Source organism: Arvicanthis niloticus, chromosome 6 (genome assembly GCF_011762505.2).
Source record: "Arvicanthis niloticus isolate mArvNil1 chromosome 6, mArvNil1.pat.X, whole genome shotgun sequence".
NCBI classification, from domain to species: domain Eukaryota; kingdom Metazoa; phylum Chordata; class Mammalia; order Rodentia; family Muridae; genus Arvicanthis; species Arvicanthis niloticus.
Genome location: NC_047663.1, coordinates 53,380,832 through 53,400,512, shown reverse-complemented (window position 1 = coordinate 53,400,512; position 19,681 = coordinate 53,380,832). Strand labels below are relative to the sequence as shown.

At 45.9% G+C, this 19,681-nt stretch overlaps 1 protein-coding gene across 4 annotated transcripts in view; it reads left to right on the top strand.

Moving 5' to 3' along the window:
* Positions 1–10,825: 10,825 nt before the first annotated feature.
* Positions 10,826–19,681, top strand: part of Pik3r5 (phosphoinositide-3-kinase regulatory subunit 5) — a 66,873-nt gene continuing 58,017 nt past the window's right edge. For 2 of the 4 annotated variants that reach the window (XM_076936577.1, XM_034506252.2), the window contains exon 1: positions 10,826–10,973. The gene's annotated coding sequence lies outside the window, so the exon portion shown is untranslated. Of the gene's footprint in view, positions 11,078–11,720; positions 11,786–19,681 lie in introns of those variants that run through there. The other 2 variants (XM_076936575.1, XM_076936576.1) reach the window with 2 other exon arrangements.

Genomic DNA, 19,681 nt, shown 5'->3' with positions numbered 1-19,681 from the left:
ATCCAAAAAGAAAGAAAGAAAACCACAAAAATCAAAACAGAAAAAGAAAGAAAATCAGAAAGTCAAAAACAACAACAAAACAAACAAACAAACAAACCAAGCCAAAGCATTTTGAGACGGGTGCTTACTCTGTAGCTTTAGGCTGTCCACAGACTTGAACTCTCCCTGCCCTGGCCTCTCCCTTGTTGGGATTGTAGACATGTGCACGAGCTAGTGCCTGATGCTACAGCACTTCAATTCTGAGGCCTTCTAGAACATTTTCATCTCAGATGGCAACTTCCTGCCTCCCTTTTAAGACTCAGAGTTTCTTGGCTATTTGCATCTGATTGTTTTTCATGATGAAGAACGACGCTGTCTTGCCACTGTGGTCCCCCAATCCTTAGTTGGCTTTTGAGTGTAATGATATTCTATTCACACATTCATTTGAGGAAGGGTGGGCGTGTGCCATAACATCATTTTACAATTCAGAATACAATGTCTTTTTTGCTGGGCATGGTGGAAGTGGCCTTTAATCGCAGTACTTAGGAGGTAGAAGCAAGCGGGTCTCTATGAATCTGAGGGCAGCCTGATCTACATAATGAGTTCCAGGCCAACCAGGGCTACTTTGTCTGTCATAAATGGAAAAGAAAAAAGTCGTGCTATCTTTTGTATCCCAGCCTGGTCTACATCTCACTATGTAACTGAGGCTCACTGTGGATTTCTGATCTTCCTACCTCCGTAATTCCTGCTGGGAATTCTGGTGTGCCTCATTTCATGCAACCCTGGGGATTGAAGCCAGGACATTCTTGGTTAGGTAAGTACTCTACCAACTGAACCACACCCCCAGCCCAGCTCTAGAATTTGTATGAGTTTTATGGAGACATATCTCACATATATAATATAACTTAGCCATTTAAAATTTTCCACTTAAAGGCAGGCAGGTCTGGAGAAAGAAGACCTTTGGTTACACAGAGAGGTCAGGGTCAGCCTGGGAACCTAGCGAGAGGGGTGAGAGAGCAGAGAGCCAGTGAGCAGTGAGCAAGCAAGCTCAGGATAGCGCACTAGCCTAGAGTGCACAAAGCCCAGTAACAACAGGTTCAATCCGCAGTAAAACACACACACACACACACACACACACACACACACACTTCAGTGTATTTTAACACACTCAAAAATCATTTACTCATGACCACAGTCAAGGTTCGAACATTTTCAACACTCCCAAAAGAAGTCAAATACCCATTAGTTTTTACTTCCTGTTCACCGACCACTCTGCCCCCAGGCGATCATCACTCTCCTTTCTGTCTCTCCAGACCTGTCTTCATGGGACAGTTCATAGAAATGGAATCAAGGTGTGGTCCCTTTTAAGTGGCTGCTTTCACTTATAATATGTGCAAGGTTCATCTGCAGCTAGCAAATATCACAACTTCACTTCTCCAGAGGCCAAGTAATAACATTGTATAAGCATACCACATTTATCCCCTGATCAGTTAGGGGACATACGTATTACTTCTGTCTTTGACTATCATGAACAACACTGTTATGAATATTCAGAAGCAAGGTTTTGTGTGGACATGTGTTTTTATTTCTCTTGGGTTTATATCTAGGAGTAGAATTGCTAGGTCCTGTGGTAACTCTATTTTTAAAATATTTTGAGGGATTACCAGACTATTTTCCAGGATGACTGTGCCACTGAATGCTCCTACCAGCAGCTCCCACCAGCAGTATGAGTCTGGGGGTTCTAACTTCTCCTGTCCTTGTCAATACCTGCTAATATTTGTCTTCTCAATAATAAGTGTAATAGTTTCTTGCAATTTTGGTTTGCAGCTCTCTGATCATGTTGCCTTTCTGTTTTTTTCCAGGACAAGTTTTCTCTGTGTACCCCTGACCTAGACTTCACTCTGTAGACCAAGCTGGCCTTGAACTCAGAGAGATCCACCTGCCTCTGCCTCACAAGTGCTGGGATTAAAGGCGTGTGCCACCACTCCCCAGCCATACCCATGTTTTCTTCTATGGGTTTTGTGATCTTAGCTCTGACATCTAAATCTTTCAACTGTTTTGAAATAAGTTTGTGTGTGGTGTGTGTCGGGGACTGTTGGGAACCACACTAGCCCACGTTTGGGTGGCCAAAAATGTTGAGACCCAAGCTCGAGTCCCTGTTCGGGCGCCAAAAATGTTGAGGCCCGAGCTGGAGCCTCACTTTGGGCAGCCAAAAATGTTACGGCCCTCTCCACTCCATGCTTGGCAGCTACTGTTTCCCGGCCCAAGCTGCCGCTCCGGTCTGCGGGTCAGGGTTCAGCAAGAGAGAGAGTGAGGATGGACTCAAAGAATGGAGACCAGACAGAGTGTGATTCAATCCCATTTATTCTTCAGTCTCTCTTCCTAATCCAAGTCCCAAGTCTTGAGTTCCTAGTTCCTAGTTCCTAGTTGTTCTCCTTCTTGTTCTCTTCCGAGTGTCTAATGTCTACTCCTACTCCTAGTGTCTGAATCTCTGTTACTCCAAATTGTTCTACAAGTTGTGCTCTCTAAAGTGTCTGATTCTCTGATCTTTTATATGTCTCATTTCTAAGCCATGCCTTTTGGTCACACCTTTAATCATGCCCTTAGGTCTTGTCTCTAAATCTGATCTCTAAGTCACACTCTTAAATCACACACCTTTAATCTCACACACCTTTAATCTCACACACCCAAGGAAAGTCCTGGGTATCTAAAGCAAGATGTTATCAGAGTGTGCTCAGCTGTTGTAGGCTATTGTAATCCAAGTCTCATGTCAGGGTATATGGCTCAAGATGGCTTCAAAGCTGATAGCCGCTTTCTGCTAAAAGTCGGCTCCCAACAAGGGACCCAGCTTCACTGCTTTGCATATGAATATCTTGTGGTGTCAGCTCTGTTGGTGGAAAAGACAGTTCATTTCCTTTTCAGATGGTCCTGCATTTGTGTCTAAATAAATAAATAAATAAATAGCCATAACGTGAGGTTTAAATGCTGACCCTGTCTTGCTCCTCTCATCTGTCACTCTACCTCATAACCTTAGTGTCCTGGCTGCTGTAGTGTTCCTCAGAGTTTTGGAATGAGGGAATGAGATTCTTCCCACCTTTCTCTGTCCCTAGGGTGTTTTGCCTGTTCTGAGTCCCTGTCCTGTTTCACTCAAAGGCACCTTGGTTGCTGAGGTGGATAAAACAAGCTGCATTTTTTTTCTATTATATTTCCTATTTGATCCCTGCTGGTATAGGGAGAATTACCGAATGCTGTATGTTTGTTTTGTGCACAGTTCATTTACTGAATTTCTTTATTGATTCTAAATATCTCCCAACTCATTAGTTGTGGTTTCTTAGGTCGACAATCACATACATACATACATACATACATACATGCATGCATACATATATACATACATGCATACATACATACATGCATGCATACATACGTGCATACATACATATAAACATAATTTGTTCATAATGATAAGCTTGACTTTCCCTTCCCAAATTTATCCCTCTGTTTTCTCCTCCCATTGTTTTTTTCCCACTTACAGTGAGAAAGATCCTTGTTTTCACAGGGATGCTTTTATTATTAAAGACCGTATCTCTTCATCCTTCCTCCTCATTAGGCATCACGATGCAGTTTGATGGAGACAAATACCATTTATCACATCACCAAAGTCACCTCACATTTCTAGTCACTGAGTTCTCATCAGGGGACATCCCATCAGGGTAATTATATTGCTGGGTCTCCTGAGAACTATTCATATGATGTACAACATTAATAAACTTTACATTGATTCTCCCTTTTATAAACTAATTGTCTCCCCTCCAGTGGGAACAAATGAGCTCACATTAGCAGAAATAGCTCAGGTTTCAGGGGCACATGGTCCCACCTGTATAATATAGAACAGATGCCACCAGCTGAATGCTGGCGTGTTGTATCTAGTCGGCTTATAACGAAGGGGTTTTAAAATACTGTTTTGAATTAGTTGCCAGCATTGAAAGATTAGGGAATTTCAGATAAGAATTCCAATTTCCTTTTTGTCATTAAATCTCTTAAGATCTGGCCATTCTGGTTCCTGTATTTCCACATGGCCACAGCAGGCTGAGGCTGGGCCCCAGGGGCCCTCTTGAGAGGTCTCTTCATTTACCTCATTAGCATTCTATCTGTACCCTATTGTCTCCATATCCAATTGTTTCCCAGGCACCAGGGTCAAGGGTCAGTTACCCGTTTTTGTATTTGTGCAATTGCTTTTCTTATAATGGAATTAGGTGAAAGTGAAATATTTCTTGTAATGATGTCTCTAGCAAATGTAGAGGAAATAAAAGAGGCCAAGAGGGCTCTGTGCATCAGAGACACAGGGCTCTGTGCATCAGAGACACAGGGCTCTGTGCATCAAGAGACACAGGGCTCTGTGCATCAAGAGACACAGGGCTCTGTGCATCAAGAGACACAAGGCAGCATACTTTGGGGTGGATGTGAAAAAATATTCTTAGAGGGTTAATGCACAGTGGGTGTCTGTTGAAAGAATTTGATGTAAAATGCCACCAGAAAAGAAAACATTACAAGAATATTTAAAAGATGCATTGATATGGGAACACACACATGTATGCGTGTGTACACATACACATGAGTGTGCATTTGTGAGTGTACACACATACATACACACATGTATATGCACATGCATGCATGCGTGTATACACACATATAAACATGCATTCATGAGTGTATACACACACACACATGTTTCCACCAGGTTCATTTTTGAGGAGGCTTCAAAGTATAAAACCAGGCTGCTATGAAATGCCATAATGTGTTAAGGAAAACCCATGTCCCAAGTCTGCCCCTGAGTTTGACCTGCCTGGCTTGCAGAGATATTTATGTTTCTAACCTCTGCTCAGGTCTTCTTGGTTATTTCTGAGGAGTTTCCCAGCAGTGACCATGCTGGGGTCAGTCTCTCTGGGCAGACCAGAGTACAAAGCATTGAAATTTCAAAGCCACACTTTACCCTCCTCTCTAAGAGGCCAGAACTGGGGCATGTTTCTTCCCAGCCATCCCATCTTGGACTCTTGCTCTGTGGTGCCCCAGCTCTCAGGGGCCCTAATAGAAATGTCTTTTCCCCCTCTGCCCTTGGAATTTTTTCCCCATAAAGTTTAGATGTTAACCTATGAAGCTGACCTGGAGCAAGGGTCACACCCATATAGAAAGCAACACCAAGGGGTTGATTTGGGAGAGACAGTGATGCAGTTTGGCTTCACATTTACCAGTTCCTTAAAGTACAATCTGAATTTCAAAATGGTGACACACTGGGCAGACCCTGAACCTCCCCCATCTCAAACCCAAGGCCACCCTATAAACCCCTCCTTGCAAGTCCTCAACTCAACCTGGTGAGTGTGCACAGGGCAGCTCATGTGTCCTGAGTCCACTTGATTTTGCTGTTTGCTTTTGACAGTCTCACTATGTAGCACTAGCTGGCCTAGAGTTTACAGAGACCTGCTTGCTGCTACATCCTGGGTGCGGGGGTTCAAGGTGTGTGCCACCTAATACTCTTGAGACATCAGACCTGTTCTTATCTTCTTAAGTTTATCCAGGATGACAACATTCTTACTTGATGTGTTTTTTAGATTTACTTATTTTATTTTATGTGCTATGAGCGTTTGCCTGCATGTATGTATTACATACCTTGTTTGTGGCTCGATGCTGGTGAAGGTCAGAAGCAGGTGTTGGATTCCCTGGAACTGGAGTTATGGATGGTTGTGAGCCACCACCCTGTGGGGACTGAGAACTGAGCTTGGGTCTTCTGCAAGAGCAATAACTGCTCTCAGCCTCTGAGCCGTCTCTCCAGCCCCAATAAACACCACGTTGGTACTGTGTATTACTTTCTTTTCCCTTTTTTAAAAATTGAAACAAGGGATCATGCAGCCCAAGCTGGCCTTAAGCTCGTTGTGTATAGGACAACTACTGTGTTTATACTAATCTGACCCTTCTGTATCCATCTCTCAAGTGCTAGGATCACAGGTGTGCAACACTGTGCCTGGTTTACGTGATGCTAAGGATCAAACCCTGGCCTTTGTGCATGCCAAGCAAGTACTTTGCCAACAGGGTTCTATTCCCTGCCTCACATTGCTTTAATTTAACAATTTACATCTGTTTAATTATTTGAGATGTTGCACCTTTATCATTTTCATCTGCAGTTCACCATGTCTTAGTATCAGGTTGAGATGAGAACTCCTTAAGTGGTTTTTTTAAGATTTGCAAATTTTAATTTTTGTTTTTTTCAAGTGTTGGCTTATATTTAGAAATAATTTGGACTGGTTTTTTAAAAAGCTATAAATACCTAGTCTGTATAAAGCTTTGCCTAACTCTCTCAAATATCAGTACTGAACATGAAAATTAGAATTAGGGGTTGGTTAGAATTAGAATTAGAGATGGTTCAGTGGCTAAAAGCAATAGCTGCTCTTCCAGAGGACCCTGGTTCAGTTTCCAGCATCCATATGTAAAAACCCACTGTAACTCTAATTCCGGGGGGATCTGACTCTCTTCTGACCTGGGAGGGTATTGCATGCATGTGGTACACAGACAGATGTGCATGCAGACAAAATACCCATACACATAAAATAATAATAAACCTTAAAAATGTTATGATTAGTATAAACACAGTAGCATTTTTTGAGACTGAATCTTGCTATGTAGTTCAGGGTGGCCTTAAACTCATTACCTTCCTGCCTTTAGCCTGTCCAGTGTTGGGATTACCAGCATATGCCAACAGGCCAGTTTGATGTTATAAGTAGGTTTTATTCAAATTTTGCCAATGGTTCCACTAAACGTCCTTCTTTTGATCCAAGACCCAATCTTGAGTCTCTTATTGCATTTAAGCATTGCGTGACAATGGTCCCCCAATCTTTATGTGCCTCAACCATGAAACGGGTATTTCATAGAACAACTCTCAGTTTGGGTTAGTCTGATTTTTCCCCCATGGTTAGACTGAGGCAAAGCATTTTAGGCATGGATACCTCAGAGATGACATGCCTTTCTCAGTCCCTTGAATCACTCGTATGATGTCAATTTTGTTCTTTTGGCACAGGGTGTGTCTGCCTGGTTTCTCTACTGCTAAGTTTCTGTTTTCTCTTTGTGACTGTTATATATCTGAGGGGAAGCTATTCAGCAAAGCAAATAGCTCATTTTCCTTAGTCTTTTCAAGTTGCAATATCAAAAACACCACACCCGAAGTGGCTGAAGGTCAGCAAACATTCCTCACACTTCCGGAGCTGGGGGGCCTAAGATAGAAAGTGTTGGCAGACTCTGTGCCTGGTGTGGGCCTATTCCTCACAGATGGCTCTTCTATGTGCCCTCACATGGGACAAAGTGACAAAGTTTCCGTGGGTCCCTTGAGGGTGGAGCAAGGTGGCTGAATTCTACTATACAGACTTCACCTTATTATGCTCACTCTGGTGTCGGTTAGGGTTTGTAAAAAGAACCTGATACCGAACCATTTCTCACTGTTTGAAGGCCTGCTGCGTTTACTTTTTATTTTTAAAGTTTTTAGTTTTTATTTTATTTTACGTGTCTAGGTCTTTTGCCTGCATGTATGTCTGTGCACTGCATCTATGCCTGGTAGCCAAGGAGGCCAGAAGAGGATATCAGATCCCCTAGGATTCAAGTTACAGATGGTTGTGAGCCACTATGTGGGTGCTGGGAATTGAACCAGGGTCCTCTGGAAGAGCAGCAGGTGCTTTAACTGCAAAGCTATCTCTCCAGCCTTCTGGTCCACTGATGATACTGGCTTGCTATCAATTTCTTTTCAAAATTTGTCTGTGTACATGTATGTGAGTGCCTGTGTGTGTGTGTGTGTTCACGTGTATATGTATCTGTATGTGAGTGCATGTGTGTATATGAGACTTCATATGTATATGTGTGTATGTGAGTCCGTGTGTGTGTGTGTGACTGCATGTGTGTGTATGTGTGTGCATATGTGTGTATGAGTGCAGGCTCATATGTACCATAGCACATGCTATGGAAGTCAAACGACAACTTTCCAGAGTCTGTTCTCTTCCACCATGGGTTCTCGAGATGGAGCTGGGGTGGTCAGGCTTGTGAGGTAATTAATCTCTTTTACCCAGTGAGCCTCTTTTCAACGTCTGCTGACAACTAATCCTTCCTTCCTTCTTTCCTTTCTTTCTTCCTTCCTTCCTTCCTTCCTTTTTCTTTCCTTCCTTTCATCCTTTTTTTCTTTTTGTTTGCTTGGTTTTTTTGTTTTGGGGTTTTTTTGCTTTGCTTTTTGGTACATGGTCTCTCTCTGTGTAGCCCTGACTGTCATGGAACTTACTGTGTAAACCAGGCTGACCTCAAACTCATAGTGATCCGCCTACCTCTGCCTCCCAAGTGCTAGGATTAGAGGTATGTGCCACCACACCCAGCCTCGGTAATTTCTTAATAATGTAGCCTACGACCCTTACAGATTTCCCCAGACACTGAAGACACAAATGCGAATGCTTTATTTTCCCTGCCATTTTTTTTTTTGGAAGTGTAGTCTAGAGGATTCCAATTTTTCTCATTTTGTCAGATTCTCTTGACTGTCCCTCTGGGTTGTCTTCTGTTTTCCAGCTCCTCTGGGATCAGTCTTTCCCCAGGAATGAATGGCAGCCGAAATGATTTGTTGATTGGCAACGAGTACAGACTGAATGACCAAGGGGAGGCATTATCTAAGCAGAAATCAGAGTGTGGACGGGCAAGGAGGGATGAGAAACCCAGGGAGGGCTTTGCCTCATGTTCTCTGCGCTGAGGTGTGGTTTACTATGGGCAGAGTATTTGGCTTTAAGGAAAGCTTGTTAAGAGTTTTGTTGTCTTGCCTTCCTATGTTGGAAGCTTTGTCCTCTGCATGGTGCTGTTAAGAGCCGGAGCCTGTGGAGAAGAAACAAGATCCCAGGGTGTCTCTGCACTGATGACAGAGCTGTATGGTGGCTGGAAGGCAACCAGGTGCCGCCGAGTGACAGCGGCACCCGCAGGTCTTCCCAGCTGCACTGGGGACTGATGTATAGAGGTGCATCGACACCAGAAGCACAGGGTTTCCACTCAAGAGAGAAGTTCGGGCTACCATTTTGAATGGAATGGACAGATGGACCAAACAGATCTGGGAGAAGAGAAGCAGTCTCATGCAAAAATGCAAAGGTTCCAATGCTAAAGGGAGAAAGAAGAAAAGGAAGCCAGAAACAGAGGTTTGAGGTGAAGGGTCTTCAGGGACCAGGGGAGTTTCCTCAGAAAGGTAACAACAGTAAGACGGTAAACAAGCACGCTGAATCTGGCATTCAAGGTTTCCCTGGTGACCTTTTTCTAGAACATAGTGGACTAAACGTACGTAAGATGAGGAAGTCAAAACAGGGCAGGCTGCTCTTTGAAAACATCAGGCAACGAAGGGAAGCAGGGTGATTACAAATAGCCTTGTTTGTAAGAGGAAACAGAGCTGTATGGTGGTCAGAAGGCAACCAGGAGCCACCAAGTGACAGAGGCACCCTTGGGTCTTCCCAGATGCACTGGGGACAGTGTTTCTGATGGCTGTCATTTTAATTTCCGTCGGGAGATGCCAGGTGCTCTTGAGGTCTGGCTGGTGGTCAGCCCTGCAGGGACAACAGCACACCCCAGTGTTGAAGGGAAGACAATTTCAAACTCAACATCTGGGCCACAGGTGCTAGTAAGAAAGAGAGTGTGCCATTGGAGGGCAGCATCACTGAGTTTCTGAGGCTCTGAGCTTCCCGGGGTTTTAGCTTTATTCTGCCTTCAGTTTTGAGAACGGCAAGAATGCAGAAGTCAAACATTCCATAACTTCTGTAGCACATTCCTGGACTGTTAAATGCACTCTTCTCTATCTTCTCCATTGGGCACACACTGTCAATCTTGTCTGCTCCTTTACAACGGAGCCTGCCTCCTCCATCCCTCTCCTTCAAATATCAACATTTTCGTGACTAAAGTAGAGACTAGGGAGACAGTTGTATGGACCACATTGCCCAGGGCTGGGCTCCTCATCTGTAAACAGGTAGTTGGGGGGTGAGATCACTGTGGAAAGACTCATGGTGGGCATTGAGCCCCTTCCCACCAAGCTCCAACTTCTGCGCCCGCCCCAAAGGGTACTTTCTGTTTCTGTCTATTTGGGGAAGTCACTTTTTTTCTTGGTATTTAGGGAGTCAGGAAAAGAAAAACCATTGGGTTTTTACATTAGCCTTCAGGTAGGGCTGTGGCTTTTGGGCGACGGTAACGTATGACCTTGTGGTCGGTTATGGACCTACTCCTGGGGAAGGTGGAACACAGCTGAAGTGATGAGAGAATCTGGTACTGTAAAGAGGTGGTGGCTTGTGGGATCAGAGGCTGTGGAAGCAGTGCTGGAAGTTTGGACTGGCTGGAAGTTTCTAGGAAGGTCCCTGTAGACAGAATAGAGGAGTCAGGGTGCTCCTCAGCACAGCAGGGGTGCAGGCCTTTTAAGGGTTAAGAGCACCCGAAAAAATAGAAGTAGTAGGAGGAAGTGGGGCGCTGGGTCGCAATGCAAGAAGGAAGCAGCTCATCGGAGCTTCCTCTTTCTCCTCCTTCTCCGAAGCCCCCACCCACCCCTCCTGCACAGACAAAACGCTCTTCCGCCCCCACGGAACCTCACCTTACTCTTGGGGAGCTGTGATGCTCAGTGCTGGCACACAAGCCGAAGCTTGTAGTTCCCAGGAACAGATGGGGTCTCAGCGCAGGGCAACTGCTTTGAGTTTTGAACCCTAGGACTTGGACGTACCGGCTTGACACGGTCGAGCCACCAGAGGGCGAGAGAGCCCGGCTGGGCGGCTAGCCCTGCCCAGACCCGGTCCCCAAAGCCCCGCCCCGAAGGCCCCGCCCCCCAGGGTTGTAGAGACCGGGCAGATGCTGGGACTTGCTGCCCGGCTCCAGCCGCTGAGCGGTGGTCGGGGCCTCACCGCAGCTGCTGAGAGTCGCCACAGGAGAGGGACTCGGCGCCCGGCGCCCGGCGGGGACTGCAGGTGTGTAGCTGGGCAGCCAGGGTGTGCTGAGGACACGTATGAGAGCTCGTTACAGCCAGAGCAGGTTGGGACCATCCTGGAACAACGTGCCCCAACCGCAGCCGGTAGGCTGGACAGTTGGCGATCTTCTAGTTCCACAGTTAAGGTTCACCCTGGGAGACCCGGGCCCACAAACCCATGGGACAAACCCAGAAGCAGAAGGCGCGTCCCAGGACTGTTCATCAAGATTTAAGTAGCTATGAGGCCAAGCGTGTGTGTGCAGCCTCCTGCTAGGTTATAGGCCACCCTGTGCTCTGGAGGGAGTAAAGGAACCCGCCTTTCTCTGGCTCTGAACTCTCTGGGGAAACGTGGACAACAGGAGTCCTTTGGCATCAGGACCGGGGGCTTTATTCTCCACCAAGCCTCAGGCTGTCCAAAGTTAGTGACCCTCAGACGCGGTTGCTGTTGTAGGGAATTGCGCGCCCAACACTATGTTTATGCGCCGGAGATACGCGAGTATGAGTGTGTGAATGTACACACGTGTGTGTGCACTGTAGCGCTGGCATGACGGCCCATCCGAGGGTGATGGTGGTAAATATGCAAGAAGTTCAGGACAGTAGGAGGAAGGAGGTTGTTTAGAGGGAAAAGGAAGGCGAGATGAAAGCAGCAGGATGTGGTATGAAGTGAGTTAAGCCTCCTGCCGAGGGGAGGGGTGGCTTTTGGCAACAGGAGGGCTAAAAGCAGGCCAACTCACCTGAAGGCCTTTTTCTGAATAGCGGTCCACTTCGCTTTGGGCTTTGCTTTCTTTGCCTGCTGCGGACCATCTGGTAAAGGTAGGGTTCCCAGAGCAAAGCTGTGCTCCTGTACCGCCTGTTAAGCCTTGATGGGGGAGCTTGCTTGGTAAGGTGGAGGTTGCTTAGGAACCATGCTAGAGACCTGAGCTCCAGCCAGCCCCTGGCATATGACATTCCTCTGTCTGCCTAGGTCTCATTTGTAAAACTGGCTGTCTATGTCTGATCTACAGTGTCAGGTCAGAAATGAAAGGACACAGCACAATGAGAGCTACACGGGAGACCCTCCACTATGTTTGTACAAGCTCTTACAAGCCCATAGAATCCGTATGTTGAAAGAGGCTTATCCCAACCAAGGGTCTGAACTGTGAGCTGTGTATACGTGTGTATGTAGCCTGGTTTTGAGTTCTTACCTTTGGCACAGATGAGCAGCAATGCATATTACCTATAAGGATATATCCTCAATTTGGAGATGGATATGTGGTTCACATTTAATTTCTATATATCAGTTATTATTTTAACCATTTGTTATTTGATTTGTGGCTGTGGGTGAGAGCGTGCACTCGCATGCTTGTCATGGTACATGTGGCGGTCAGAGGGCAACTTGAAGGAGTCTGTCCTCTCCTACTCTGTGAATCCCAGGGAATAAACTCAGGTTGTCGGCATGGCAGGAAGCTGTCTCACTTGCTCTGTTTATGTCTTTTCTGAGACAGTCTCAGCCTGTACCCCAGGCTGGCCTTCAACTCAGTATGTAGCTGAGGCTGGCCTTAAGCTTCACCTTACACACATAGTTTAGCAATGTTAAAGTTAAGAGTTTTACTATCACAATAAGCCCCGATGTTTCTTTCTTGTCAATACACAAAGGAGGCGCAACTTTACAACTGATGGTATCTTACAGTTTGTTAAATACAGGGTATATTTACAGATTGAGGGGAATGTTTTAGAGGTACATGGATTCACACAGAATTATGTCAGTCTTCTGCATACATTTAAAAATTCGAAACTCATTGACATTTTGTGGTGTCTAAGTTTTTGTTTGGTTTTTGTGGGGTTTTTTGGGGGGTGGTTTTTTTTTCTTTGTTCTGTTTTGGAGACAGTCTCACTGTGTATCCCTTAGCTGACCTGAAACTCACTTGTGTAGACCAGGCTGACCTTGAACTCATAGACATCTGCCTACCTCTTCCTCCCAAGTGCTTTTTTGAATTGCTTTCAGCAGGGATTAAAGCCATTCAACCTCCACACCTGGCCCTACGGAATCTAGTTTTAAAGACAGTGTCTTTGTTAAGTGGAACACATCCAATCTGATTTAGTAGCTTCTCCAGAATGCAATCAGATAGTTCAAACCCTCCCTTCTCCTTTGTACCTTGGGCCTGCTTCTGATACATTTTCCTCCATCTCTTTCACCCTTCTACATGACTTCTCCCCCTTTGGCTACACTTTTGTGGTGTATTGGACACTGTACTAAGTGTTTCTCACCCTTTCATCTTGATATCCACACTCTGAGACAGCTGTAGCTATCACTCCCATTTTACAGATAAGGAAATGGGGTACTGAAGCCACTCAATCAGAAAGTGCCAGACCTGGGATGACAACTGCTCTTAACCAGAGGAGAGAAGGCTCCATGGTGGGTTGTGGTTTTGCTTCTGGGCTGGCTGGCAGCTTCCTTTTGGATCATTGGGTCTATGCTTCTGGGTGATGAAGGCATAGATATCAAATGGAGGTGATAAATGAGAAGGTAGGTAACTTTCATAGCTCAGGGCATGAGTCTCCTAACTCTCTCATTAGGATCCCAGATTCTGGCCAGTAGAGCTTAGTCTCAGGGGACCTCCTGCATCCTGTTGCTATGGTGATGGAAGGTCCCCCCAAATCTGAGTGAATCTCTCTTCAGCTGAAAGCCTGTAGAGGGTTATCAAGACCTCCTGCCCCCAGCCTAGGTCCATCCTCCTGCTTTCTCTTGTGAAACTCAGGAAGTCCTCAGCTTTGACAAGACTATTTCATCTCCCAGACTGCTCTCCCATTCCTCTACCTGCTGAGTGAACTGAAAATTTCTCCCTGGATGAAAGGTGTAAGCTCCATCTTCCAGAGTCTTCCCTGACCTCTGCTCTCACCCTGTAATACCAAGCTACCATCCTCTGTGGCCTCCTGGCATAGCACTGACTGCCCTGGCCCATGGGAAATTATCAGGGACAGACACAGCTATGGCCTGTTCATGATCAGCATGGCTTCAAGCTGTCACCACGCGTCTCTCTAGGATCTCATAGGCAAGAAACCCTCTGTGAGCAACCCCAGTAGAAGTTACCGAGATGCAGGAGAGTATCAGGGCCAGCAGGGTGGGGTCCCCAGAGACTGTTGTGCTTTTCATTTTCATGTCCTCTGGAGTCTTGTTATTGTGTTGACCTAGGCAAATGAGCTGTGTGGTTTCTTCACAGGGGTGTGGGGCAGGGCTGGGATGTGACGACTGAAGGTGGACTCTAGCCTTATGGGTCTTTCTTGCTTCTACCTCTCTCCTCCACTCCTAGCTACACAGCCTTGATTACAATCAGATGCCTCTCTGAGTGTCATTTCCCCTGATGATATAGCAGCAGTGAGGCATTTGATCAGGCCTAACCTCCCATAGCAGTTTCTTATGGGGTATGTTCAGCATATAGGCACAGTCCAGGCTCAGAAGACATGGGAAGGCAAACATGGTTTCTGCTCTCAAGGAGATGTGGTCTAGTGGTTCAGGACACATGGCACAGAGATCATCCAGTTATACGTGTGAGAAATGCATGATGCTGTGGGGGGTTCCAGGAAGGGAGTTTGGGGCTTGGGGTTATGTCATAGTTTACTTGAGACTTGAGAGATATGAAATAAAAGAAAATAATACTCACGATAATAATAAAATGAACATTTGACAGATATTTGCTTATGGCTCTATGGATGTCTTCTCTCATGAGTTTGTCCCCTAATAACTTGAGGCATATGTATGATTATGAGAGGTTTCTAGCTTCTGAAATTAGATGCTACAACCAATAGTAGTGACTTGGTTCTATTTCTGATGTGGACCAAGGGCTCTTTGAATACTCCTTCTTCTTCTCTTAGTCCAAGGTGCATTTTGTGGACATCAAGGTCTTAAATACCATTGCGATGGGAGGAGGGCTCCCTCTTCTCTGTTCTTTGCTGGAGAGCACACCCAACTCAGGATCCTTTGTGGTCATGATTTTTGTTAGTAGCTCAGGGAGTCTGTACCCATGGGAAATTCTTCCATTGAAGCCATGGCTTTATCTGATGTCTCTTGGGCACCCTGTTCTTGCCATGTTCAGAAACCCAGCTCTTGGTTCTCTGTATCATGTAGTATGGTTCCTGGTCAGCTCCCAGATCCTTCTCCATCTAAAGCTGTCTTCCAAGAACTCCACCATCTATGGTTGAATGTTTGTTCCTGTGTGGCTCTGTGGTGCGGGCCCTTGTCAGGCAAATCTTCACACAGCCACTTCCACCCAGCCTGGTCAACATGGCCAACCTCCTCTGGGGATTTTCTGCATTAGTTAGATCACGTCACCTATACCTACAGCTCTTCCAGAAGAGTTTCAAACACTCTCTCAGTCAGTGGTTCTCAACCTTCCGAATGCCTTTAATCTTTAATACAGTTCCTTATGTTGTGCTGACTCTCAACCATAAAATTATTTACGTTGCTACTTCACAACTAATTTTGCTACTGTTATAAACAGTAATGTAAATATCTATGTTTTCTGATGGTCTTATGGTCTTAGGTGTCCCCTGTGAAAGGGCTAACATGCTGCTAAGAAGCACTTCCACTCAGCTCCCCAGCCAGGGCACCAGATTTATGGCTAGGACTAGGGGACAGAGAAGTAGCCACTGTCAGGTCTTAGCCAGTTATGTCTGCAAACTCCTGTGTTCCTGGCTTGCTTTGGGACTTCCTTTCTTTGATGTGGTTTTGACACATTAGCAGCAATATGTTTGAAAGGTTCTTTCTTCCATTGCTCATTTACAAGGAATGTTAAAAGCATGACTGAATATTAAGGCTGTCAAATACATTTTTAGATGTATGCTAGAAAATTCTTGCATTCTTTCACCTTGATGTGGGATTATATGGCACATCATATTATTAACTTCCTCTCATTGAGCCATCCTTGCATTTCTGGAATGAATTCAATTATTGTTTTAAGTTCAGAACTAGGCTTGTTCAGTGTGAGCCTCTTTAGAAGCTTCGAATTTGTAGTTAACATGTTAGCTGCCGAACATTGTTGGATGCTTGAGATAATCACCTCGGAAAGAGAAAAGGCTGACTTGGCTCCGAGTTTTGGAGTTTCCAGTCTACAGTGGGTTGGCTTCACTGCTTTGAGCCTGTGGTGAGGAAATAGAGTCATGGTTGAAACATATGATAGAAACATATGATAGAATCAAACTGCTTACATCATGGCTGGGAAGAGAAGCTGGTGGGGGAGAGGGAGGGAAGGAAAGAGGGAAGGAAGGAAGGAGGGAAAGAGAAAAAAGGAAGCGAGGGAGGGAGGGAAAGAGGAAGGGAAGGAAGGAGAGAAGAAAGGAAAGAAGGAGAGAAGGGAAGGAAGAAGGAAGAGAGATAAAAAGAGAGACACACAGAGAGAACACTCTAGGACCTTGTAGTCTCCTATGTAAGTATAATCCAATGACCTAAAGACCTCTCATTACCCCCAAATCTAAATAACAAGGCACTAGAGACCAAGTATTCAGCATATACATATCTTTAGGAACATCTAAGATTCAAATTACCCCAACGGTAGTGAGTTGGCCCTCACTGCTCTCCTTAATTTCTAGTATGCTGGCTTTGCAAGGTGAACTTAGAGGCCGTTCATCTCTTGTACCCTGGGTCAACTTGCAGAGCAAGGCAGTGCGGGTGAGTCTTTGACAGTTGTGAGAATTGCCCTGATGCTGTGGTCTCCTGTCAGAAAATTGCTATGAGTTTGAGGCTAGCCTAAGCTAAGTAACAAGAATGTCTCATTCTTTTTTCAAGATGATTGTTCTGAAAGTTAGAAAAGTAAGTAAGAAGTCTGATGCCCTTGAGGGAACAAATCCAAGAGCTGGGCAGTTACCTCAAAAGTCCCACGTCTCTGCTCCACAGTGCGTTCCTCCTTTCTGAAAAAAAAAAAAAAAAAAAAAAACAACCCAGCAGTGCCCATGGCCACCCTCACTAGAGACCTAGATCTTTCTCACATCCTAAGCTCGGGTGTGAGACTCTGCTTGGGATCCTCTGTTCTTGTTCTTCACTTCCTCTGACACACTAAGTCCTGCTAAAAGTCATCTGGGCAGAGGCCCTCAAACTCTCCTAGCCAGCCACGCGCCCTCCATGGTAAGCCGGGAGAGTATGGCCTCTGAAGTGTGTGGCTTTTGAGCCAATATTTCATAAGCCTTTGAAATTTGCATTTGTTTCTGTACTGACATCTTGGGAGATTCATTTTGAGAGAACTGGATGCCTGGAGCCGTGACTGCCTGGGGGAGTATAGAGCTGCAAGGTGACACTCAGGTCACCAGAGGGAACGGAAGATGCAATGGTCAGTCTTTTTACATAGTGCCCTCCTCGTCTCCTCGAGTCCATTGCCTCCTGAACCAGTTGACACCAGGATTCTGACCTGGAAGTTTCTAGGCTGCTTCTCTGGATGCAACCTTGTGGGAACTGCTGGTACATCTCTGATCATAAAGCTGGGCAGTTCCCTCAAAAGTGACTCTAACTTGTGACCTTCCTGGAATTACAAGTACGGGCAGTTCCCTCAAAAGTGACTCTAACTTGTGACCTTCCTGGAATTACAAGTACGTGCCACTGGGTCTCCTTCTTGGAAGTTTCTACAGAAATCTGAGGCTACCTGCTGTTAGCCAGAGTTCTCCCCTTCCCACTCATGCCTCTGGGCCAACCATTCCTCTTCTGTCCTTGGTCCCCTCACTCCCTGGACACGCTTGTCTTTCTCATCCAAGCCCTTGTTTCTAAGGACATGCTGGCTGCTTTCCCTTGGATGAACTGTTTCACTGTAAACACACGTTTGGAACCTGACACACTTCCTCTGAGGACTTCCCCTTTGTTGTCCCTTCTGCAATCCAACTCTAGCTCTGGAGTCTTGGCGTCCTCTCCGATGTCCAGCATCCCCTTCTCTCCATCCTGCCCTGCTCCCTAACTTCATGGCTTTTTTGTCTCTGACCTCCCCCATCCTTTCCTCTGACATCCACTGACTTTTCATCACTGTGCTCCTGTGGAGGACTTCTGTCACAGACTCTTCCTTTCTCTCCCAGGAGCCATGGAAGCGAGCTTCATCTCGACAGCCAGAACCCTTTGATGGCATCCCACTTTGGAGAAAGCCTAATGCCCTTGGTGTTCTTTAGGATACAGTAAAGTGACACCGTGTTCTTTATGAATTCTCATCTTCTCAAATTCTTCCCCTGAGACCTAAGCTGTTCTTGCCCCTCAACCTTTCCTGGTAAAGAATGTTTTCCAGCCCTTTCTTTCACTCCTGAGTCCCCAGTGCTTTGGGAGAAGCAGTATTTGGCCATGTTCAGTCAGTAGTGGCTGAGGCTATAACAACCCCACGAAGCAGCCAGCACAGGAAGACCTGATCCCCAGCCATGAGAGCTGACTGGTAGGCTGAACTGCCCACATTTGACCTCTCCCAGGGGTTTCACTGCAACTCTCTTAGGGTCTATACCTTCCAAGCATCTCGCTGGCTTCCTGGGGGCTCTGACAGGTTTAGACACCTGTGTCTGTGCCTTTTAGAAACAGGACAAAGTAGATGTCTTCTTGTACCATTTCAGGCCCCAGCTCTGGCAAAGGGTATGTGCTGATTCTTCTGGGGATCCTCTGCAGTCAACATCAGCAGAGGGTGGGTGGGTTGGGAAAGTCCTGAGGAACCTCTCCCCAACCCCTGACAAACCCCAGTCTGTGACAGCTTGGGTACAGAAGACTGGGGAAGTGTCTGTTTGCAACATAGTATTTACAAGGCTGAGGGCCTTCCTGTCCCACCTACCAAGTAGGCTGTGGGGCAATTGGGAGCAGTGTTTTCAGGAGGAGTCAGACAAGAAATTGTTGGAGGGATTTCTGGGGATTCTTCAAACATCCCTGCAGGGTGCCTGGTCTACCTGTCCTAGGACAGTTTAAGGGAGATAAAGAATACATGTGTTTCGATTGGGAAGAAGACATTATAAATAATTATGATTATTTTTAGAGGGCAAAACCTGAAAGCATTTTTCACAGATGTAGCCCTGTAGGGTGATGGTGATCCTTTAGAACAACAACAAAAGGAAGCCTTCTTCTCTGATTCCAAGAGGGGACCACGGATCAGCATAAGGGAGGATGAGACTCTCATCATCGTTTGCTTTCTTATTCTCTCCCTCTTACCTCCCCCTTCCTCTCTTTTCTTTCCTCCCAGCTTCTTTTTCCCACCTCTTGCACTTTCTTTCCTTCATTCTTTCTGTATGTGGAATGTGTGTGAGCATGCTCATATGTGTGTACACGGTGTCTGCATGTATGTGTCTGACCACATGCTGTTGGAGTCCAGAGGTCAATGCCCAGTGTCTTCCTCTGTTATTCTGTTATTCTCTGCCTTACCTTCTTTTAAGAAAGGGTGTCATGCTGAACTGAACTTCATCAGCGCAGTTGATCGGCTGACCCGAGTGCTCCTCATCAGCACAGCTGGTTAGCTAACCCGTGTGCTCCAGGCAGCCTCTTGTCTCTGCTTCCCCAGCACTGGGATTTCGCACTGCTGTCCCCAGTCTTTTTACATGGGTCCTGGGGATCCAAACTGTAGTCACTGTGTATGTGTGACCAATACTTCACAGACTAAGTGGAGGGCTTTTTTTTTTTTCTGAAGGGAGCTGTGCTTTGGAGAGGGAGGAGGACTCTCTCTAGAAAGGAGGAAAAAAACCCCAGCAGACAAAACTCCTCTTTTTAATTTGGGGTCCACCTAGATGGAGAGTGCC